Source organism: Rattus norvegicus, chromosome X, assembly GCF_021556685.1.
Source record: "Rattus norvegicus strain SHRSP/BbbUtx chromosome X, alternate assembly SHRSP_T2T, whole genome shotgun sequence".
Taxonomy (NCBI): Eukaryota; Metazoa; Chordata; class Mammalia; order Rodentia; family Muridae; genus Rattus; species Rattus norvegicus.
The window spans coordinates 145748555-145774053 of NC_141554.1; the positions used below are offsets into that span (position 1 = coordinate 145748555).

Here is a 25499-nt window from a genome sequence, read left to right on the forward strand (position 1 = left end):
AACATACACTTAGGCATACTTGCTCTTTGACAAAGAAGTCAAAAATATACAATGGAAAAAGAAAGCATCTTTAATAAATGGTGCTGGTCCAGTGGAAGGGGAAGCCTTAGGTCCTGCCAAGACTGAACGCCCAGTGAACGTGATTGTTGGGGGAGGGTGGTAATGGGGGGAGGATGGGGAGGAAAACACCCATATAGAAGGGGAGGGGGAAGGGTTAGGGAGATGTTGGCCTGGAAACCAGGAAAGAGAATAACAATCGAAATGTAAATAAATACTCAAGTTAATAAAGATGGAAAAAAAATAAATGGTGCTGGTCTAACTGGCAGTGTGTTGTTGCCGTATAATTAAAGCTTCGGAAATGGTTCCTCTTGCATCCGTGTGCTCTCACACGCTGTCCCTTGGTGGGTAGTTACTCCGGCTATGCTGGTATGGCCCCACGCCACGCTAGCACCAAGCATTCTATAGCCTAGCATGGCTTTCTGACACAGACTCTGCTCACACTCTTAACAACCCAGTTAAGTCATGACTCAACAAACTGTAACCCAACAACCAGATTTATGTTAAATACTCAATGTACAATACATTCACACAATTAACTTACAACCAATTGATAAGGATATAAACTACCCACCTAGATAAGATAGATAAGATGTCTATAGAAACCCATCCCTTAAGAAATATTCCTAACAACCTGTATCTATGTAGAGATGCATGGCGAGGATCATTTATGTCTGCCTCCATCCCGCTTCTCCCTTTCTGCTCCTCCCTCCCCTTCTAAAACCTCAGTTCCCACCTCCTTTTATTCTCATCCAATGACAGGGCTCATTTTATCTTGTGTCTGCCTTCACCTACATAAGGAAATCACCCTACAGTTTGTATGTAGAAAAAATGAAAATATACCCATATTTGTCACCATGTACAAAGCTCAAGTCCAAGTGGATCAAGGACCTCAACATAAAACCAGATTCACTTAATCTAATTGAAGAGAAAGTAAGAAAGAGCCCTGAACGCATTGGCACAGGGGGAAATTCCCTAAACAGAATCCCAATGTTCATGCTCTAAGATCAAGAATTGATAAGAGCTTGAAGGGGCTCGAGACCTCATATGTACAACAATGCCAAGCAACCAGAGCTTCCAGGGACTAAGCCACTACCTAAAGACTATACATGGACTGACCCTGGAGTCTGACGTCATAGGTAGCAATGAATATCCTAGTAAGAGCACCAGTGGAAGGGGAAGCCTTGGGTCCTGCTAAGACTGAACCCCCAGTGAACTAGACTGGTGGGGGGAGGGCGGCAATGGGGGGAGGGTTGGGAGGGGAACACCCATAAGGAAGGGGAGGGGGGAGGGGGATGTTTGCCTGGAAACCGGGAAAGGGAATAACACTCGAAATATATATAAGAAATACTCAAGTTAATAAATAATAAAAAAACTGTTTGGTCATTGAATCTCTATCAGCACTGGTAAGACCACTGCACTGCACAGTTGAAAAGGGAAAGGGAATAACACTTGAAATGTATATAAGAAATACTCAAGTTAATAAAAAAAAAGAATTGATAAATGGGACCTCATGAAACTGGAAAGCTTCTGTAAGGAAAAGGACACTGTCAATAGGACAAATTGGCAACCTACATATTGGGAAAAAATAGTCACTTACCCCACATCCCCTAAAGGGCTAATATCCAAAATATATAAAGAACTCAAGAAGCTAACCATCAAAAAACCAAACAACACAATCGAAACATGGGGTATAGAACCAAACTGAGAGGATTCACAACAGAGGAATCTCGAATGGCTGAAAGGCACCTAAAGAAATGTTCACAATCCTTAATGATCAGAGAAGTGCAAATCAAATGACCCTGAGATTCCACCTTAAACCAATCAGAATGACTAGGATCAAAACCTCAGGTCACAACACATGTTGGCAAGGATGTGGAGAACAAGGTACACTCCTCCATTGCTGGTGGGATTGCAAACTGGTACAACCACTCTGGAAAACAATTTGGAGGTTCCTCAGAAAATTGTAAATATTACTACCTGAGGACCCATCTATACCAATCTTGGAAATATACCCAAAATATGCCCCACCATGCCCCAGGGGTGCGTGTTCCACTATGTTTATAGCAACCTTATTTGTGAAAGCCAGAAGCTGGAAAAATCCAGATGTCCCACGACAGAATAGATTTTAAAAAATGTGGTTCATTTACACAATGGAATACTACTCAGCTCTCCTGTTATCTTCTTGAGACATCAACTTCTTTAGGCCTTTTTCAGTGGGCTTATGACTTCAGCCAAGGGAAAAAAATCAGTAAAAACAAAAAGAGTACATGCCTGAAAAATGACAAAGAAAAAAAAAACTTTTGTAACATTTGAAAAAACTGAAAAGCCTTTCTTTCTTTGATGCTAAAATTTAATGTAAATTGGTTTTTTGCTACATGTGTTCCTTCATATTCTAAGTGACTTCATGGCTTCCCTGTTGTCTCTTGAATAAAGTGTATAGAATGGGCTTGTGGCATATGCGTTTCATCTGGTCAGTGGCTCTTTGATACTGTACTGCTGCTGGGACTGGACTGGAGCCTGAGCCTTTGGGTGGCTGGGTTCCTCTTGGGGGAAATCGTAGAGAAGAGGGTGAGGTGGTCCATTCATGTTTTCTTAAACTGTTTGCAGAGACGTTCAAAAGGCAATTGGCTAAACCTCCAGGCAGTACAGTAGTCTTGTATTCCTTAACATTTGTGTTTAGGTACTGGTACCGTTTTTGTTTAAGAAAATGATCTAAGTTTTGGCTTTAAAGTTTAAGTTATCTTTAGTATGATAGTGATATGAAAATTATAGGATTTGTGTGCAGAGAAGTTTTTTATAGATTGCTTTGTAAAAAAATCAAACGTATTCTACCTTTTGCAATACATATGTGTGATAACTTTAATACTCATGACAGTTAAGTGCAATTATTTCATAGCTCTAAAAATACTACTTTTGTGGGTTCCTGCAGGTGTTTTCATGTCTCTGCAAAGTGACACATTTTGATGCCTTCTTGACAAAGTGGTAGACATTTTGTAATTTCTAGAAACTTTGTATCCATATGGTATCAATGAAAAATAAAGAAAACGAAACTGTGGGTCATCTTTTTTATCTGCAACAGTCAAAAAAAGTAGAAGAAGAGGAGGAGGAGGAGGAGGAGGAGGAGGAAGAGGAGGAGGAGGAGGAGGAGAACGAGGACATCCTGAGTTTTACAAGCAAATGAGTAGGACTATAAAATATCATCCTGAGTGAGGTAACTGAGACCCAAAAGGTCATGCATGGTACATACTCACCAATACGTGGATATTAGCACCCCCCCCAAAAGTACAGAATACCCAAGACACAGTCCATAGAACTCAAAAGGTCAACAAGCTGAAGGGCCCAAATGAGAATGCCTCAGTCCCACTTGAAAGGAAGAAGAAAGAAACTACAAGGGGGGGAGGGAGTGAAGGAGGGACAACAGAGGTAAAGGGGATGGAGCTGGGGAGAAGGGAGAACATGATCTGCTATTGGGTGTGAGAAAAGGACTGAAGCCCTGAGGGCCAGCAGAATGAATGGAGACAGGTGACTTCAGAAGGAAGGAGATTGGGAGAACCCTTCAGAATGTACCAGAGGGCTGGGAAATGAGAGATTCTTAAGACTCAAAGGAGGGGAGGTACATGAAATACCCTACAATGGGGAGAGGGACCTTACTGAACCCACCTCCAGCATCAGGTGATATCAAGTGAGGGATGGTGTTGCTATCCCACAGTCAAAGCTCTGTCCCATAATTCTTCCTCTCTGAAAGAGCTGCAAGGCTGGAAATGGAGAAGAGCCTGAGGAAAAGAAGGTCCAGAGACAGGCCCAAAGTGGGATCCAGCTCAAAGGAAGGCCCCAAGACTTGACACCATTACTGAGGCTATGGGACACTCACAAAAAGGGAGCTATCATGACTGCCCTCCAAAAGACCCAACAAGGAGCTGAAAGAGTCAGATGCAGATATGTGCACCCAACCAATGTACAGAAGCTGCTGATGCCTCTAGTTGAATTAAGGAAAAGCTGGAGGAAGCTGAGAAGGAGGGCAACCCTATAGGAGGACCATCAGTCTCAATTAACCTGGACTCCCGAAGGTCTCTCAGACACTGGACCACCAACCATGCAGCATACACCAGCTGAGATGAGGCTCCCAACACATATACAGCAGAGGACTCCGGGGTCTGGGTTCAGTTAGAGAAGATGCACCTAGCCCTCAAAGACTGGAGGCCCCAGGAAGTATAGAGGTCCAGTGAGGTAGGTGGAGTGAGGACATCCTTGTGGAGACCAGGGGTGTGGGGAGGTATGTTCTGTTGAACAGTTGGAGGGTAGACTGAGAGGGGAATAAAATATGGAGTGTAAAATAATATTCTCAAACTCTGTCCACTGTTTGGCTGTGGGTGTCCGTATCTGTCTCAGTCAGTTGCTAGGTGGAACCTCTCAGTGGACAATGTGCTCCTGTCTGCAAGCATAGCAGACTATCATTAGTAGTGTTAGAGATTGATGCGTGCCTGTGGGTGGGTCTCTAGTTGGGTTATTGGTTGGTTATTCTCTCAATCTTTGCTCTAGTCCCAATCCCTGCATTTCTTGTAGATAGGATAAATTTGGGTTAAAAGTTTTGTGGGTGGATTGGTGTCTGTATAGCTCCATTGGGTTTTCTGCTTGACTACAGGTTCCATATCTCCAATGTAGTGAGTCACAGCTGAGGTCATCCCCATTGAGTCTTGGGTACCTCCTTTGTCCCAGGTCTCGTCTCTTCCTGGAGATGCCCCCTAACCTCCTCACCCCAGTCAGTTGCAGATTTCCATTCATTTTCATGTCCATTTAGTCATCTCTCCTGTCCTTCCCTATACCTGATCCTGAATTCCCCATTCTCCTCCCTATCCTCACTCCCTCCCAATTCTCTCCTATCTGCCTCTTATGACTACTTTATTCCCCCCTCTAAGTGAGATTCAAGCTTCCTCTCTTGTGACTTCTTTCTTGTTTGGTTTCTTTGGGTCTGTGGAGTTTAGCATGGGTATCCTGCATTTTATGGCTGATATCCACTTACAAGTGCATTTCCTTTTGGGACCGGGTTACCTCAGACAAGACATAAAGAGATATTACCTGTTTAAAAATGTGTAGTTCATAACCTGGGATTTAAAGCTAGATTTGTTATATATTGAATGTCAAATGCCTCCCAAACCCATGTGTTTTATAATATATAGGCTTAGCCACTATATGAGCACTATTAGGAGATATTAAGACTTTGAAGACTTGGGGTCTATTGGAGAGAATTTTGGACATCAAAATGGATTTTCTTTGAAGGGAATGTTGTGGCCTAAACACCTTCTTCCTTATTTGTGCTTCACAAATGCCATGATATCTTATGTTCTATTGCTGTGAAGATACACCATGAGCAAGCTAAACCCTTATAAAAGGAAACATGTATGCTACCTTACAGTTTCAGAGGTTTTATTCAATTATCAAAGTCTTTGATTCACAGTCCTGGAGGGGAAGAGGGGGGAGGTGCAGGAGGAGGGGGAGAAGAGGGGGAGAGGGGAAAGAGGAAGAAGAGGAGAGAGGAGAAGAGAAGAGAAGAGAAGAGAAGAGAAGAGAAGAGAAGAGAAGAGAAGAGAAGAGAAGAGAAGAGAACAGAGAAACAGAGAGGGAGAGATATGTAACCTTGGTGTGAACTTTTGAAAACTCAAAGTCCCCCCAGTGACACACTTCCTCCACCAAGGCTACAGTTTGTCTAGTAAGACCATACCTCCAAATCCTTCCTAAACAGTCCATCAACTACGGACTAAACATTCAGATATATGAGGAAGCCAGTCATAGTCAAAGCCCCCAACACGACATAACTGCTTTCCTCTGTTATGTGCTTCCACAATGATGAATCCTTGGCCATAGGCTCCTTAACAGTGAAGGCAGCCAACTTTGGACTGACACTTCTAAAATGATATGTCAAAACATCCCCTTTCATCTTTCAAAATTGATCACTCGGGGTATTTTACTACAAGAATGGAATGTGTTTGACTGGTACAGAGTCTTTTTTATTCTAAATTTCTTAATTGTTCTACAGTAAAATACAAGACAAAATGCCAGTGAGTTCCAAGTATGATTTGGTTTATGGAAACACACTCAGCAAAGAATTCTGTAGTTGTCCAAAGGTATAAAATTGGACTTCATGCTTCTGGCTAATATTCCCCTTAAAAATAAAGATCAAGACTCTATGTTTTTTCTTTATTCAATAAAGAATTTAGGTCTATATTATGAATAGTGACTAATCCAGGAGGAAATAGACAAATGCCAACCTGATTTAGAAATTTATTAACTGACTTCTTTTAACAAGAAAATTAAAGATTTTTGTCTATGTAGTTCCTCTCTCTCTCTCTCTCTCTCTCTCTCTGTGTGTGTGTGTGTGTGTGTGTGTGTGTGTGTGATTCCTTGCTACCATTCACAGTGCTGAGGTACCCTAGGTGTAATGATGTCAGTGAGTTTAAGGGGGTCTTTAAAGGGTGATATTGGTTTCAGGAGCAGAAAATCCTGACTTTATATATTTGTGCACAAAGGAACAAATCATTAAGGACTAAGATAGAAGATTAAACAATAAAAACAATAGAATCTATAGAAATCGAAAGCTAAAGGTATTATTTGCAAACATTTTTCATTCCATGGACTACCCTATAGACCCAGGGCTACAGAGCATTCTTCTGCTTGGAAAAGAAGGAGTGAGTGCTCTGAGGCAGAACCATCTGTGAAAGATGACAATTAAAGCAAACTCATTTTTGCTTTCTACCAAAGATATGATTTATAACCTAGTCCCAAAAGACTGAAAGACCCGTGTGCAATGATGAAGACATCTATGCATTGAATTATTAACTTTGTCAGTCCCTATTTTTAAAAAGTCAAGTTAATGTGCTGCCCTGGATGTCTGAGCCTCATTTTCATCTGGAGAAAGCAGCATCAAGGATGACAGCTTCACTTCTCTTCTTCTTTGTTAACTAATGAGTTATCTGAAGAGATGAGTTACAAACAAGCCATCTGTAAACAGGAAAGGGCATGTCTAAGGAGAAAGCCCATCATTATCACTTCAAGCTTTAGATCAACTTTAGTTTTTTTTTTTTTGGAAAGCTAAATATTAACTCTCATCTATCAGCAACACAGTAGAAATTCATTGCATGGTGGTCTGCTGGGCTTTGCCTTGTGCTATATAGGCCTGGTGCATACAATAATATAAAAAAGATGGGTGCTTTTATCTCAGAGAGTTCTATTCAGATGGTAGATAGGCAATTTTAGTCACAGTAAAATACATTTAAGAAGTGACATCAATTTACAGATTAGTCTTTGACCTTGGACACATTAACGTTTCAGGTTCCCCTTTTCATTTGTATGGAATAAGATGTTTATCATCCGTCTTGTTTGTATTTATCACATACCTGCTATATGCTAAGTTTCAAAGTAGTCACATTGAACATAAAAGAAAAAAATATTTCACTGCATGGAGCTTATGGTCTAAATGAAGTGATTAACCAAGGTATGCAAACACGCCATTGACTATAATGTCAGAATTCCATATTTTATGAACAAATATAAAATAATGATGATATAAAGGATGGACATTAACGTTTTGTTATAATGTACTACTAAGACATCATTGTGGAGTAAGATTTACAAATAGATTCCCAAAGAAAGAAGGGATCCAGATATCTAAGGATTCAATGGGAGAACATTCTAGGCAGGGGGAGACAGAAAATTCGGTCTACAGCAAATAAGCCTAATCTGTTGTAGGTAGAGTGAGGAGTGTGGTGCAGAAATGGAGAAAATCCAAAGCAATTAGACGTACAATAAAACTCAGAAGGCCATGATAACTTACAGTTTCATTCTAAATACAATGTGAAGGTGTTCTGGTTAGTTTTGTGACAACTTAACACAATCTAGTCAGGATTATCTGGAAAGAAGGACCTTCATTTGAGAAAATGTCTCCATCAGTTTGGCCTGTAAATAAGTCTGAGGAATATTTTATTTATTAATTATTTACATGGGAGCATCTAGCCCTTTGTTGGTGCCATCTCTCTAGGCAGATAATCCTCTGTTATTTAAGATAGCAGGCCAACCAGAGATCATGAGAGCCTGCTCCTGAATCTTACCTGCTAGAGTACTTGGGAAAGCACGCCCTGCACCTCGCCAAGGCAGCACAGTAGAACTGGTTCTGGATGTTGGTGTTGCATATGAGCTCCCAGGGTGTGAGTATGAGAGAGCTGCCCCTGCCTTTTGTCTACAAGGCAGTGGCACAGGTGAGGGAGAGATGACATCTTCCCCTCCTTTGTCTCTCCCTGTAGAGGGCAGATTGGAGAGCTGGCCGTAGTGTCATGAGAGTGGGAAAAGTGGCCATGTCTCTCATGAGCTGCAACACTCTGCAGACCAGACTCTACACCTCACCTGGGCAGCAGGATAGAGTAGGCCATGTTTGCAGGAGTAACTAATGAGCTGGCCCCGAGGGCATGAGAGTGGGAGAACAGGCAGACTGGCCAGCTCACATAGCTCTCAGGCCCAGGGCTTTGAATTGGCCCACTCGGTCTACGAACTGCTAGAGTGCATGAAGGGCCAAGTCCTACAGATCTGAAACTACAGAATCTCCATAACACTGCGCAGCAACAGGATATACAAGAGGAGTCCCATTGAGGTTCCAGTATTGGAGGAGTATCAGAAGCCAGGGGCCTTGTACCAGATCAAAAGTCATTGCAATGAAAATTTGCAAGCAAAGAAGTGTGGACAAAGGGTATAATGTGGGACACACTGTGACACACTACAACTTCTACAACAAGATTTTTCTCTGTTGAGGTTAAGGTTGAAACAATGGAGCATTGGTATGAGGAGATGGAGAGATGAGTGGGATTGGGGTACATGATTTGAAATTCCCAAAGAACCAAGAAAAAGGTTTTAAAAAAGAAAGTAAAAGAAAGCAAGTAGACCAAGCATCCTTGGAAGTGCAAGCCAGTAAGCAGCATTCTTCCACGACTTTGCTTCAGTTTCTGGCCTGACTTACCTCAATGATGGATTGGATCTGGGATGTGTTAGCCAAAGAAGCCTTTTCCTTGTTCAGGTCACTTTTTATCACAGTAATCAAAATCAAGCTTGGAGAGAAAAAAAGGTATTTGTAGTCTAAGCAAGGTGGCAAAAGGCTTACAGTTTTAAAGATGCAGCTAACTGTTGTGTGGTAAATTGATAGTATAGTAAGGAGTGGTAGAAACAGAAAATAGTTAGGAAGCATTTCCATGGATCCTGGCATGAAAAGATGTTGGCTGAGACTGTGATGGCTATCAGAATGATGGTAAGAACTGCTCACTCAGATTTGATATGCAAGTTGAGATAAAGCTTATGTGGTTCCTGGATGAATTGGTTACACTGTGTATTGGGTAGTCAGGGATCATGAGGTTTTCAATATACTGGGGGCAGTTTAAGGCTTAAAGTAACACTAGCTGAGACAGGGTGCACTATGAGAGCATAGTTTGGAAGAGCTCCAAGTCCATTTTTGCTTATCATCACCATCCTCCTCCTCCTCATGGTCACCATTATTATTATTTTGTCATTGTTGTTTAAGGATTTTTGAGACAAGGCCTACCAGTATATTCCAAGGTATCCTGGATCTCACAAATGTAGCCAACCATTTTGGCTTCAAATTTGTGATTTCCCGAGCTTCTGGCTCAAGACTACTACAGTTACAGGTGTGTGTATCCCAGACTGGGAGGATCCTAAGTGCTTCTAGACATGGAAAGTTTGGTGTTCACATTAAGTATTTAAGTAGAAATGTTGAAGCAGCAGTTAGAAATATGTACTTAGAACTTATATAAAATATGGTGAACTATGAAAGATGAATTTGGGAATTTTCTGTGCAGAGATGATTTTTTAAGCCATAGAGATGGAAAACATCAATTTTTAAAGGGGAAATTGTAGATGAAGAGACGACAAAATATTGAACCTTGATGACTACATGACTCAAATGTTAGACAGATTTAAGTGATACAAGAAAGAATAATTAGTGTAGAGGAGACAGAAGGAGAAGCCACAGAAAATCACATTTGTGAAAAAAGGGTCCTATGGTGGAGTTGGGGAGGTCAAAGCCATATGAAACTCGATAATTGGATAACTGAAGTAGAAACAGAAGTTTCTGAGAAAGGAGGGGAGAATAGTTGCTGGAAAAGTTTCTTTAAGTAGACAACAGACTATCAATGCTGAGGTTACTGGAATTTAATGAAAGCAATTTAAAAATTATTAAGTTTATATGCAAATAATTAATACTGTTATAAAAACTAATGCTTTTCTATTCCCCAAAGTTGGTAAATTCACTTTATGCTTCTCTGTATTTTCACAGTGCATAAAGCCCATTAATCACTTTTGTTGAGTACTAGTTAGCTGTGCTTTAAGCCCATAACAATTTTAAGGCCAAAGAGACTGCACCCATATGAAACACAAGGATTTTGCTACAAGCATTTTGGCATTGCCCACACCATTTTATCCCTGCTAACAATCAGAATCAAAGAGATTACATTTTATCTCAACCTGCATTTCATGACACATATACTACCCAGAGGGATAATACGTTGCCTTGAGTCTTTAATAGAATGCTGTGACCTGGGAAGAATATAAACAGGATGAGTCAAAGTTTTAGAGAAGTAGCTCTAGGTGAACTTCCTAGTTAAGAAGTGCTGTAGATTAGAGGGCAAAACATATTGATTTCTGCCTTGTGTTTAATGGGGTAGTCATGGAAGCAGAGGGAAATCAAACTTGCCCTGGAATATAACTTTCAAACAAGCATTGAATTATTGATATGCAATTGTCATTTTGTTCTCACCCCTAGGTGTCTAATCTATATATATTTGTGACTCAAGCCCTATTCATTCAAAGACAAATGTTGGTGGAAGAATTTATGCTACTATTGACTTCCAGCTGTAGAGCTTCTGGAAGTCACCACTCTTCTCCGTATTCACGTATGATACTCAGCAAAAATGAAACAGATTTTTGACTTAACGAAAAGCAAATACCGAATGCCATCTGAGGTTTACCTGACAATCTTGATAAAAGTAAAGAATCCTCAATGTAGCCAAGAACGAAAGATGATCTGTCTCCTGGAAGAACTCCTGTAATCACCATCCCTAGTTTCTTAAGGCTGAAAATGGAGCTGCTAAGTTAAAAAATAAGCAAGCATTACAATGCATATTGCAGCCTTACATATGTTCATACATGTGTACACACACACACACACACACACACACACACACACACACCCCATACCATTTAATCGCTAAATATTAACTCTGCAAGAACTTTTTCATGGAAAATATAATGAACAGACATATAAGCTCTGCTTGTTGCCATATTTATTTGCAGAGCTGATTGTGCTAATTTCTTCAAACTTTGGCTATGATAAGAGGTGATGGGGAGAAAAAATAAGAAGCCCTGTGATATTGTATAATTATACACATGTAAATGATTCTTTTGTGTATCATCGAGATGCACAACTTATCTAATATCACTATGCTCTGAGAGCTCCAACAGAATAAAAAATAAAGCAAACAACTAGACTTGGGGAAAAGATTAACTAATGCAAAATTCATGAATCCCCTACTCATTCACACCTGCTGTGATTCTATCACAATGGATGAAATGCAGTAGTGAGTGATTTTGAACAATTTTGATTTAATCTTCTTAAAAATACTTGACACCAAAATTATTTAAAATGTGGCTTCTTTGCGTGGTATGTCTTCAGAAGATTTACCCTTTTACAGAGATTTAAATTGAAGGATATAATTTGGTTCAAACTTCAAATGAGAATCACAGAAGCCTCATTATAGTCAAAGAACACTTTACTATCAGTTGAGTCCTTAATTCCCAATATAAGAGTATTTCAAGGTGATATCTTAGGAAGAGGATTAACTCATGAGGATGGAGCCCTCAGACCCCAAAGATCTCTTGTTTGCCCCTCAGCATCTGAAGATACAAAATCAGACCATAATCTTTAAGCTGGAAAGTAAAACCTTACCAGACAAAAGAGGGAGAAGAAATAAATTTATGTTATTTAAGATGTGCAGGATATGTTATTGTTATAGAAACATACATGGATTAAACTATACCTTTTATGCTCATTACTTTTTAAAAGATTTACTTTTATTTTATGCAGACAGGTGTTTTGCTACATGTTTGTATGTGTAACATGCACATGTCTGTCACGCACAGAGGATAAAGGAAGGGATCAGGTCCTTGGAACTGAAGTTACAGGAAGTTGTAAGCCTCCATGTGGCCTCTAATGATGGCCATTAAACTGAGCAACCAGTGATGCTAACCACTGAGCCATCTCTCTGGCCCACTATGCTCATTTCTTAATGGGATAAAGTTTCACAGATACATGTGTGGTTTGCAGTAGCCAGACCTCTGAGTGTATTCCAACTCCAGATGGCTATTACAAAACTAAAATCTATTGGTTCACATTGCAAGTGAAAAGAAGTATACTGGTAGCTGACAATGACTAAAGCAAGGAATTATTCTCTTTCTTGAACATAGTCTCTTCATTGCTGGCAATCTCCAAGAATCTGTCAATTTTGTTCTCCAAGATTTGTGTTCAAATACTAGGGTGAAAGGCTTACTGCTTTGCTTTAAATCAGGCTCCCCCATTTAGACCAATGGGTGATCCTTAAAGATTAAGATTATCTGTGACTCCGTGAAACTTGTTGATATCCTAGTGAAGTGGTTATTATGTGTAGAGCCACCATATCGTGTGTCATAGACTGTATTCAGGAGGGATAGTTATTGCCCACCTGGCATCTGGAACCGTTCATATATAAACAAGATAAATACAGCACCAAATAAAAGAAAAATAAATGATTTGTAACCACATGTGGGTTTTTCCCCAGTTAACCAATGTGCTTCCTTTTGTTGGACTGTATTGTAAGCCTACATACACCTGCATTTTGCAAGGTCATTAATCCTACTTTGCATTCATTTTCTGAAAGTAGTTGAGAAATGGACACAGGAGTCAGGTTAAATCGAATATTTGTTTATAATCCATAAACCAAAATCAAAAGACATAATTTTGTCTGGTTTCCAAACCAAGGTTTTCATATTACTTTCCCTTATGTGTACAGCAGGAGAGCTGCATTTGGAGAAAGTTGGGTCTATAGAGTAGGCGGTACTCAGTTAAGCACATGGAATGCCTTGAGCAGAAGTTACAAGGACAGAAAAGAGAGCCTCCTAGTTTTGCCTTTAGAAACCTGGCCCCAACCTGCCTGTCAAAACCAGGCAAGAGTTAGAGAGACGTGTCCTCAAAAATGGAGAAAGCAAGAAAGAGATATACAGTGGATACCTAGTGATGCCCTGCTGTATCTTAAATCAGGCAAGTCATGTTTGTTCCCTAGGAAAGGAAGAGAGAAGTAAAGACAGGACCTTTAAATGTCTTTCTGATACCACTTCCTCCTGGGAATGAAGCGATAGCTCTCTCCTGGGAAATGAGGACAGAGAAATGGAATGCACTCTACTGAAAATTTTATTTCTCAGGGCCAGGATTATAGCATTTTGCCATTCTTAGCCTATGTATTTTCACTCTGTGTCATAAATATTTTCTATCTCATTTACATTGTCTTCCAAATTCAAATTATAATGACTGTATAATACCCCATCATTAAATCATTGCCACTTTACTAAGCTAATTTGCCTTTATTAAATATTTAGGTGGTTTAATTTTCTACTCTGCACAATATTTAAATGGTCCTTGCAATGGCTGTATTCTACTTTCCTATTGTTTTGTATCATTTCCTGACAATGAATTCTTAAAAGTCGGATTACCATGCCAAAAGGCTACCATACACCTAGATCTACATGTTTACCCTGCCATGAGTAATAAGGGACATGTGCCAATAGACTATACTTTTGTAGTCATTGTCCTTAATAAGATTTTGGCTATAATGGCTATAAAAATCATTTCATTTATGTTCTTGCTTAATTTCTTTTTACATATGCTTGTTTAGTAATTGCTCTCTCTCTCTCTCTCCTCTGTGTGTGTGTGTGTGTGTTGTGTGTGTGTGTGTGTGTGTGTGGTGTGTGGTGTGTGTGTGTGTGTGTGTGGTGTGTGTGTGTGGTGTGTGTGTGTGGTGTGTGGTGTGTGTGTGTGTGTGTGGTGTGTGTGTATGTGTGTGTGGTGTGTGTGTGTGTGGTGTGTGTGTGTGTGGTGTGTGTGTGGTGTGTGTGTGTGTGGTGTGTGTGTGTATGTGTGTGTGTGTGTGTGTGTGTGTGTTTGCTGTCTGCCTGTGACATCTTTATGCATGGTACATGCATATGAATGTGCACCCTTATGTTGAGGTGAGATTAGAAAATTGGGTGTATTCCTCCATCTCTACATTTCCTTGCCTCAAGACAGGGTATCTTTCTGAACCGGAAACTTACCATTTTTGGCTTAGCTATGTGGCCAGCAAGCTTTCAGAATCTGCATGTTTCTGTCCCCCACTTCACCTCCAGGCATGTGGAATTAGCAATTCAGACTCAGCTTCCTGTGCTTTCAGAGGAGCAGTTTTACCTACTGAGCCTGCTTCAGTATTTTCTCTTAAAAATTCTCAGCCTTTGTTATTACATATCTGTTGAGTACGTTAATATTTTCTCATTAATATGAGTTCTATTGCTTTTCTTTTTATTGGCATATATTTGTTGTACATCGAATGGCTTTCATAAAGCCATTTTCATACAAATAAGCAATGAACTTTGACAATGTTCTTTTAATGGTTAACCTTTCCTTTCTCTGTGTTCCTTTGCACTTAGACCGTTTCACTTTTACTTACATGTCGTGTATATGCATGATTTTATGTACTTATGTAAAACATGGGAGTCATGAATAATAGATAACATGTACAATTTGTCCTTGTGAATCTGACTTAATTCACTTAACATGATAATCTATAGTTCTGTACATTTTCTTGCATATAGTATAGTTTTATTTTCATAGCCTACTAAAATTACATTACACACACATGATATATATCAGTTTCTTTATCCCTCTCTATATAAATCTTTGATACATTTATTGTCATTAAATCTTTGATCCAGTTGTTATTTTTCATGTGTTAATGTTTTGTGTGCCTACGGAGATCTAATTTTATGGGGTTTGCTTCATCTGTTTTTCCCCTTTCAATTCTTGAATAGATTCAAAATTAAAAATTCATTCAGCCACTTATTATGACATTTTTGGGGGACTGGAGATATTTTGGAAAATCTTGTCACATGTCTGAACCTTGAACTAGCCCATAGTTTGTAAGTGAATTAGTTAAGCTCCAACTTTGATATGCCCACCACCTTATTCATGCTGAAAGATTCTTTTTAAGCAAGTAAATATGGATCACAGCGGGAAGTATTAACTTCTCACACTTTCCAAAGAGCACAAACCTTCTGTTATTCCATTCACATAAAATACCAGTTGACAGATGGCACTTGCCAGAAAGAAGAGAAGAAAGGCATTTGAATAGAAATTTAGAAAGGGAAATTCTCTCAAGAGAAATACCTGTATGTATGATTGGATATTTAAGAGATAATAAGTCCAAGCCTAAGAAAACAGAAACTCTAAAGGGCGAAATAAATTATGTCCTTAAACCTGAATTAATTTTTAATTAAGTATGTTACTTTCACTGGCTATTTACTCTGTCTGGGCCCAAATTTTCTTTACATTTTAATAAGAGAATTTGGCAAGATAGTTTTATTAACTCTGTTTTAGCACTACTATTGTGATTTTTCATCTATTCATTCTATTCATTCATTTATTTATTAATGGTGTCTTGATACCATCATCCATGTCAGACACACTGCTAGTACTGCAAATGTAATATTAAATAAGAACAGCCTCTGTCTTCACCAAATTTAGTGCGGTATAAATACATTTATTATTTTTATTTTTATTTATTAAATATATCATATTTATAATATATCATATTGAATTATCACATGATGTACTGTACATCAGGAATGAGATCAAAAGACAAAAGATGACTAAATGAAACTTAGGGTGAATAAAGGAGAGAAGAGGTTAGAATCACATAGAGGATTCAGCAGGAGAAAAAGCTGCAACAGGAAGTCTGTGAAGCACAATCGTTAATCTATTGCATTTAGTGTGAAGCACAGTAATCTGGAGATTTATCTAAAGCAAAAAGATAGGGTTGAGCTCATTAGGGCACTCTTGTGTTCGCCTATGGAATCTGGGATAGGGTTTTAGATAGGACAGCACCATGGTCACATTTGTATTCTAGCAGAAGAATGGAGGATTGGGTGGAGGAGAACACAAGCGAGGCTAAGATGAGTTAATGTGCTGAAAATATGTGGCTGTGAGCTTCTTGTGCTTCCAAAGGCTTAAATCAGAAATGATCATGGATGCAAGTGGTTAAGCATTGCATAGCCGAAAGGTCAAATGGAAATTAAAATCCACTCCTTGATCCAGTTGCTTTGTGTAATAATAAGATTTGTTACCCTCCTGGAAGAAACACTGTGTCATAAGTCATATAAAGACTTCATGGAGCTTGTAAGCACTGGTCCTGAAGAGAGTGACTAAATATGAGTTGAGAAATATTTAAGAAAGATATAGAAAAGATTTAATAATACTTTGTGTTGAAAAATTGTAGGTCTACACCAGGTCCTCTATGTATGTGTTATAGATATTAGCTCAGTGTTAAGGCGGGACTCTTAACAATGGGAGTGGGTGTGTCTCTGACTCTTTTGCCTGCTCTTGGAACTCTCTTCCTCCTATTGATTAGCCTTCTCCAGCCTTGATGTCTTTTACCTTGTTTTGCTCTCTCTTGTTTTGTTGTATTTGGTTGTTGTCTTTTGGAGGTCTGCTCCATTCTGAAAGGAAATGGAGGGGGAGTAGATCATAGGGAGAGAAGACATGAGGCAGGGGAGAAGATGGAAAACTGTGGTCAGGATGTATTTTTAATAAAAAAGAAAAAATACAACTACAAAATATCTAAGTGTGTCACTAATTTTTCATCTCATTGAATTTTCATGTGCATAATTCTGAAGTGTATAAAAATTAAGATAATTTATTTAAAGAAAACCCACTACAGTTAGCAACAATTTCTACTTGGAGCATTTCCTACACTGTATGTGGTATACCACAGCCATGGGTTGGGATGACCTATGAAAGACAGCAAAGAGAAATTTCTAGGACCTTCATACTCATGTCCTTTAATTTCTTATTTCTTCTCATTTTCACACAAACCTATTCAGAAAGGAAAATGAAATAAGAAGAGAGCTGGAATTAGAAAGGATAACGGCCTTACCTTGTTTACAGACATAGACAGAAGGTGGGATTCTGGGTTCCCAGCCTTCCAGGCCAAGATCACTGCTTTACATCTCTTGGCCTCTGTGAGGAGCTTGGCAAGTAGACTCACACTACCAACTGAGGGTAGAGACACTGCAACTGAAAATCTACCTTACTCTTCATTAATCATTATGGAAACATTAAATTGAACATAAGAGGTTGCAAGTAAAAAAAAAGTGGATTCAACCAAAAAGAATACTGTGAGTCCTTTTGGGTTAATGAAGCTATCTGAATTGAAAGTGCCTTTCCTCTCTGGCAGACACTCCAACATCTGTGCCTCTGCATAACGAGCTACCCCAAACACTCCTGGAAAAGTAGATATAGATTTCATTCGTTGAGATTGGGAAAAATGGAGGATGAGGAAGATTTAAAGGAAATTATGACTTTTTTGTTTTTTGTTTTTTTGGCATGTGAGACTGCGGGAAAATATAGCCACTACTATTCACCTGGTTTTGTGTCGTTTTATATTGTATCCATAGTTAGAAAAGTATTAGGGCATCTTCAATTCTAATGCACTGTGGGATGATATGAATGGGATTGAGGAGTAAAAGAAGGACATCACCACCTTTCCTCAAAGGCAGATGTAGCCTAGTCCTGCCCAAATCCCCTACTCATATTCAATGTTATTGGGTCTTTCTAGTGCTACTGTATACACACTTTTCTGGCCATTGCTTCTCCTGTTGAAATACTATGCCTCAATTTATGCTCCTAAGTGAAAATTTTCTCTTCCACTTATCAGAATAAAGGAGCCCTGGTTTGGCCCCACGAGGTAAAAATTATTAGCACACATGGTAGGCCCAAGCCTGCGGTGCCTTGTCTATGTTCTTTTTCCTCAAGGCTTAAGGTTATTATGTCTCTCCTCTCACTGTGATCATCGTGCTCATTTCTAACTCTTTTACAGAGGATGGAAATCTTCAGAGGGTTGGATGGGTGGGGTTCTGGCTCAGAAGTCATTTTAGGGTGGTATGGAAAAGGCACCATCTCAGCTCTCCATCCCAGGAGACTATTATATTTCCTGTTTGGCTCATTGGAGGTAAATATTCTGCCCTCAACGCCTGGAGAATATGATTCCTTTTGTTACCTGATGTTTATATTCCTTGGCAACTGCTCATTATGTATCCATGGCAGAGAAAGGTCTAAGCAAGGGTTGAAGACTGAGCGGTGGAAGCCAAAGTGACAAGAGATCCTAGGACATGGTATTTCCTTCACATTTCATTCTTTTTATGGTCTCTGTATCCACTATATCTCTAATCCCACAGTTGCCCCAGAAATGTCAGTCCAACCAACATGCCGTTATAATTGAGGTGCTTTTTATCATTTGAAGGCTTTAGGAGTTAAGCTTAATAACTCGGCTACGATACCCAAAAGACTTTTCAAATTGTAACTAAAGCTTCCTCATTATCTCATTCCATTTTAATTTACCACACATGTACAATATTTGCTTGGCAGAATGATAGCTCACTATACACGACCAGACACAGGTAATAGGAAAACACCCCATAGAGAAATAGGAACTAGATGAGATATGTTAAATAACCCCCTTGTGGATGAATCTAACTTTGGAAGAAAAGCCACAATCACTATGGAAGGTCCAGGACAAGACATCCAGCAGACAGAAATGTCAAATCATGCTCATAGTTTGTTGCCTCTGCACTGTCTAGCTATTCTGTACCCCTACAGTTTTCTCAGGGGGTTCACTGTATATGAAGTTTCTTCTCTAGGGTGGCTTCCCTCTCCAACTATCTGGTCAATCTTTGGTTTCAGACTGCATAGATGTCTGCCTCTTTTCAAAAGCTCTCTAGGAACAGTCAAAGACTATTTTGATTTCTTACACGTCTATAACATTTTAAAATGCTTTCTTCATCTGTGTCAGTGGGAGGCTGAAGTTAGGCCTTTGTACATGCCAGTACTCTCCCATTGGACTACATCCTGGACAATTTTAAATTAATTATTAAAAAGTACTCATTGATCCATTTCTTTTTTTCTTTTTTAATCTTTATTAACTTGAGTATTTCTTATTTACATTTCGATTGATATTCCCATTCCCGGTTTCCAGGCCAACATCCCCCTAACCCCCCTTCCCCTTCTACATGGGCTTCCCCTCCCCATCCTCCCCCCAGTACCACCCTTCCTCCAACAATCACCCTCACTGGGGTTTCGGTCTTGGCAGGACCAAGGGCTTCCCCTTCTACTGGTGCTCTTACTAGGCTATTCATTGCTACCAATGAGGTTGGAGCCCAGGATCAGTCCGTGTAGTCTTTGGGTAGTGGCTTAGACCCCAGAAGCTCTGGTTGGTTGGCATTGTTGTTCATATGGGGTCTCGAGCCCCTTCAAGCTCTTGCAGTCCTTTCTCTGATTCCTTCAACGGGGGTCCCGTTCTCAGTTCAGTGGTTTGCTGCTGGCATTCGCCTATGTATTTGCTGTATTCTGGCTGTGTCTCTCAGGAGAGATCTACATCCGGTTCCTATAGGCCTGCACTTCTTTGCTTCATCCATCTTATCTAGTTTGGTGGCTGTATATCTATGGGCCACATGTGGGGCAGGCTCAGAATGGGTGTTCCTTCTGCCTCTGTTCTAAACTTTGCCTCCCTATTCCATGCCAAGGGTATTCTTGTTCCCCTTTTAAAGAGGGACTGAAACATTCGCATCCTTCTTGAGTTTCATGTGTTCTATGCATCTAGGGTAATTCAAGCATTTGGGCTAATATCCACTTATCAATGAGTGCATACCATGTGTGTTTTTCTGTGATTGGGTTACCTCACTCAGGATGATATTTTCCAGTTCCAACCATTTGCCTATGAATTTCATAAGTCATTGTTTTTGATAGCTGAGTAATATTCCATTGTGTAGATGTACCACATTTTCTGTATCCATTCCTCTGTTGAAGGGCATCTGGGTTCTTTCCAGCTTCTGGCTATTATAAATAAGGCTGCTATGAACACAGTGGAGCATGTGCCTTTGTTATATGTTGGGGCATCTTTTGGGCATATGCCCAAGAGAGGTATAGCTGGGTCCTCAAGTACTTCATTGTCCAATTTCTCCAGACTGATTTCCAGAATGGTTGTACCAGTCTCCAATTCCACCAACAATGGAGGAGTGTTCCTCTTTCTCCACATCCTCGCCAGCATTTGCTGTCACCTGAGTTTTTGATCCATTTGGTTTTGTGTGTTTGTCAATGTACATGTATGTTCATGTGTAAGTAGGTGTGTACCCACCTACATGGGTGTGTATGTAGGGACCAGAATTCAGCCTCTGGTGTTTTTCAGAAAATTCTCCACATTGTTTATGAAAGAGTATCCCTCACACAGCTCTAGAGTTGTAGAGGAGGCAAAGCTGGATGGTCAGTCTGGCTAAGGGATCTCCCTGTCTTCATCTCTCCAACACTGTAATCGCTGGCATGCAGCACCATGCCTGGCTTTTCCTTGTGTTCTGCAGATTACAGAAAGCACTTCCAGACTCAGCTATCTCTGTAGCTGTGTCCTAGGCATCTTTAAACATGCAATACTTTTTTATTATGCAATACTTTTTTCATTCACAGAAGACTTGCAAAATAAGTAGCAGGTATCATGTTGCAATGTGGCACTATTCTCCAGCACATATTATTTTAAAATCACGGTGTGCTCCTGAAGATAATGGCGTTAGCAAAACATTGAATCTTATAACATGAGCTCTATACTTAGCTTGTATTTCGTCAGTTTTTCCATAGATATTTTCCTTTGTTCTTGACCCTAAACCAGGACAATCCATCATCCCATTTAGCTGTAAAGTCTCCTCCAATTTGCAGAAGGTTTTGGTTTTCCCTTGATCTTTTAACTTTGACATATTTGGGAAATACTGGTCAGGTGTTTCTTAACATGCTATATTTTTACAGTAAAAAATATTGTTCTTTTTCTTTTCAATATCTTATTTGTCAGGAGTTATTATATCCAACACACACTGAAGAGAAGAATAACCTTCTACTGCCTAGATGAAAAATAACCATGAATTCCCAGATGTTTGTTGAACTAATAAACTAATAAATGTTTGAGTGAGTACTTAGGCTACATCCAAATCCTCCTTAAAAACTTATGTGCAGCATTCATCACTTTAGTGAATTTATTCCCTCTTATGGATTCCATGTTTATAATTATCATACTTTGTCTTTTCTCTCCATTTATTTAAGCAGTTGCTTACATCACTATGGGATCACAGGCATTTATTTTATACTTTGAATTATATTTCAATACTGCTTCAATATGTTTTCTCATCTTCACTTTCAAGTGTTAAACATAGGCAGATATTTACATTTGACTTCTTTTTGACATCATGTGTGACATTTTATTAGTTTCCTGGACATGGACCCATCTTGTTTTATTGAACTGTCAGTCCTTTGGCTGGGGAGATAGCTTAATAGTTAATGTGTGTGTTGTGCAAGAAGCATGAGGGCCAGAGTTTGTGTTTCCCTAGAACCCATATGAATGGTGGTTGGATGTGGTGTCCTTCCTGTAATTTCAGTCTTGCGGAGCAGAGACAGGGGATCCCAAGAACAGGGTGGCCTAGTAAGATTAACCATACCAGTGAGTTTTGGGTGTGACTGAGATACCCTGCTTCAATCAGTAAAGCTGAGAATCTAATCAAGGGTGGTTTCTAATATCATCATTTGAAAGTCACAAGAATGTGCACAGGTGTGTGAGGACACCTATAAGCATATATGCATGCATACACTCACACGCATGCAAACACACATGCACACTCATATAAAAATGAGAAAAGGGGTCTTGATTAAAGGAATGGTGTATCATATATGTGTCTACAGTGTTGAACGTAGTGCCAAATGCAAACACACACTAGGTCCTAGATTATTGTCTGTTGAAGTAATTAGATGAACAGAAAGATGGAGATGGACAATTGATGTCAGTGGCAAAAGGAGAGCCCAGTAAGTCCAGCCAAGCCTGTGGGAGGCCAAAGTTGACTTTTCTAAAACCATTTTCACTGGGGGTATCAGCTAAAGCAGTTACAGTCCAACTTATGAGCATACCTGCTAAGACAAAGGAATGGTGTTATTGACTGGATACATGAAGACAAAGCATCTCTACTGGTGTGTCCTCAGAAGCATGGCCTTGCAGGTTGAAAAAATATTTTAAGAACCCCAGAAAGCATCAGGTGCACCTTCCTGGAACACAACGTCCTTAGGGGCTCCTTTGGGATGGAAGTTTGCCATGATAACGTATGTATTTTGGATCCTGGTGAGGATCAAGATAGTAGCAGAAACCAGAGTTGTGCTAGTTCAGCCAGTGAGAATGTTTGGATAAGCCATTTAATGCTTTAAGGAAGGCTTTCTCTTATCTCAGTGTTTCTGATGTGTATTTTCATTCTGTTTGGCATCACTCCGATAGGAAAAAGCCAACATTTTAGAATATCTCTAATTCTCACCCATTGTTTTTGGTACGGACCATCAATTCCAGTTTCTGAATCAAAAGATTAAAGGTTCTGAAAGCAAAGCATATGCAGCTCAGAGCAGTTTTGCGGCTGTGTCTATGTTCAACTATTAAACAATTAGAAAAAATGTGTACTCAGAATGGCTTCCTCTTAGGATGCTCAGAAGGAAAAAAAAAAGAGTTCATCATTGTTGTTGCAGTGTGCACCTTGTCTGAACACGTAACAGAGAAGGCCGTGCAGCTCATCAGACTTACACTGGACTCTTCTCTTTCTGCGTCACACTTGTGACATGACCAGGAGTAAATTGCTTAAGCTCAACCCAGCTTCAGTTTTTGCATCAATGAAACAGTGATCAATGTGCCTGTCTAACAGATGATTTTGATAAAATCTTGATAAACCTTCTGCCCCTAATGTGGTACCGTGTCTACAGCAGCTGCTCAAGAATGACACCTGTTCCAAAGGTGTCACACACATTTCTTACTCAGTTTTCTCTCCTTACAGTTGCAAGTCCATGTCTAGTCTGCAGTCAATACCTGATATTGCCCTACACCATCTGAATTCACTGTCTCCTTTCACACAACTGTCATGTCCTGTGACTTACAACTTTTTCTCCCTTTGTGTGTGTGTGTGTGTGTGTGTGTGTGTGTGTGTGCGTGCGTGTGTATAGCTTAGCTCTAAATGGATCAAACAAGTTTGAATGTGTGACCATCTGTAAAAGGCCAACTAAATCAACTTTCTTGTATTTACTTCCCTCCCTTGAAGCCATCCTATGGCTTTCTTGACAATTCATCATGCCATGTCCCCATAGCACACTCTAGTAAAGTGGGATGGAGTCTCTTGCTTTTTATTCCTGGATAGCCACATTGTTTTCTGATGCAGTGAAACAAGTTGTTGTTTCTGTTATTGCTAATAAAAGGTGAGGAAAACCTTACTTCTCATCAGGCAGAATCCCAATAAGGAGAAGGATTCACACATGGGAATTGATCACCACCTGAAAGTTCTGACTGAAATGCAGTGATTAGTTCTGGCTGTTCCTTGACTTCTGGGTAGCCGCAATCTAAAAGCACAGAGCTCTGGGAGCTGCTCAGCTTTGTCTGCATCCAGCCTGCTCTGGCTGATACAAATAAATCTGAGCAAAAGCCTTTAGGTCAGACTCTGGCAGAATAGCCTATAAGCTGACAACACATAACCAGAACATATCAAGACGATCTATAAAAGTTATATAGCCTGACCTCATGCAGCACAAGATAGAGGTTCTATAATGAGGACTAATTGACCATTTCTAGGAAACCAGTCTCCTAACGCCACCAGGACTTCGATTTGAACTGTGCAGCTGAGAAGACAGTTGGTAAGTGGACAAGATATTTGTTTTGTGAATATTTGAAGAGAAACCATAAAAGAAAAAGCTGAAAAAAATTCATTGTGGTCAGTGGGGCAGGGAAAAGATTAGGGAGCTTACAGTGTGCCTTTCAAAGCACCAGGAGGGCTCCATTGTTAAAGAAAGCAGCATGTGACTGAAAGGTTAAAAGGGGTCACTCTCTGGATCTCCCTCATCATTAAAATAATTTCACTACTTAATATTGGTTGGAAAGTTATTTAGGACTAGAAGGCTACCAGCTTCCTTACAGGATAAGTCTCAAAAACCAGGGGACAAGGACAGGCAGTGTCATTCTGATTGGGATAAGAATTGAAAATGAAATAGACGGGGTTAGCCATCTGTGGAAATCTTTTCAGAAGCAGCCAGCCCTAAGACATGACTGCAAATGTGGTGCTAATGAAATAAAATCAACTTCTGAAACTTTCTCCAAGAAGATGTCAATCAAAATGCCATGTATTTAGGACCTGCTGCAATCTCAGAATTGTTCATTAGATTGGGCATCATAAGAGCTAGAATCCCACACTGACTTGCTAAGTGTCTTTGAAATTGCTTGACCTCTATGGGACTTAAATATTTTATCTGCAGCATACAAGAGGTTTATACCCATCTGATCCAATGTCTGTGTTATCTGAGAACATTCACTGTGATGTGCTATGTAAATTATATAAACCCTAAAATAATGGATTGATAATGTTGATATTGATGACAGCGTTGTTGATGATGATGGTTAAAATGAGAAAAATATGGATGGACATTGGCTGTTTTATAAAATGAAGAATTGCAGTATATTTTCCTGTTAGGTGTGACTATAACTGGGTCTCCCTGCTTGGTCTAAGGATAAGTTAGAATGCTATCTTGTCTGCCTGACACTACACTCCAAACACAATTACTTGTGATTTTTCATGCAAAACCTCCAATCACTTCAGGGTCATTCTTTCCACCTGAACATAAGAACTTTCCTCCCCTTGCCAAGTGCTCTGTTTCCCCCCCCCATGTTAAAGCATCACCCACTTCTGCAAGCAAGACTTTCTAATTGTGGGAGAAATCATGGTGTATCCATGCCTTAAGCACTTTGTCTTTTCCCCTACCACTTCCTTTTGTTTATTGTTTCCCTAGACATACGTGCATGTAAAATATGTCATGTCAAAAGTATTTGACTTTGTCTGAGTCACTAACCTCAGCCTTTTATCTAAGTTCCTTGGAGCAGGACCCACATTGGTTGTAAGTCTATCCTTAAACATCACTGAGCATTCTTAATTCTTTTTAAGCCAGTCATGGTTACTGGAGACCACCAAATCTCTATCCAGTGTGATATTTTATTATGGGATTCTGTAGTTTATTCCAA

The 25499-nt window shown here is 39.7% G+C and overlaps 1 protein-coding gene across 2 annotated transcripts in view; it reads left to right on the forward strand.

Annotated features, from left to right (window-relative positions):
• The window catches only part of Magea13 (MAGE family member A13), a 561998-nt gene that overhangs the window by 421249 nt on the left and 115250 nt on the right, over positions 1-25499 (forward strand). For both annotated transcript variants that reach the window (XM_087599680.1, XM_087599679.1), the window contains exon 4: positions 24063-24124. The gene's annotated coding sequence lies outside the window, so the exon portion shown is untranslated. The remainder of the gene's footprint in view (positions 1-24062; positions 24125-25499) is intronic.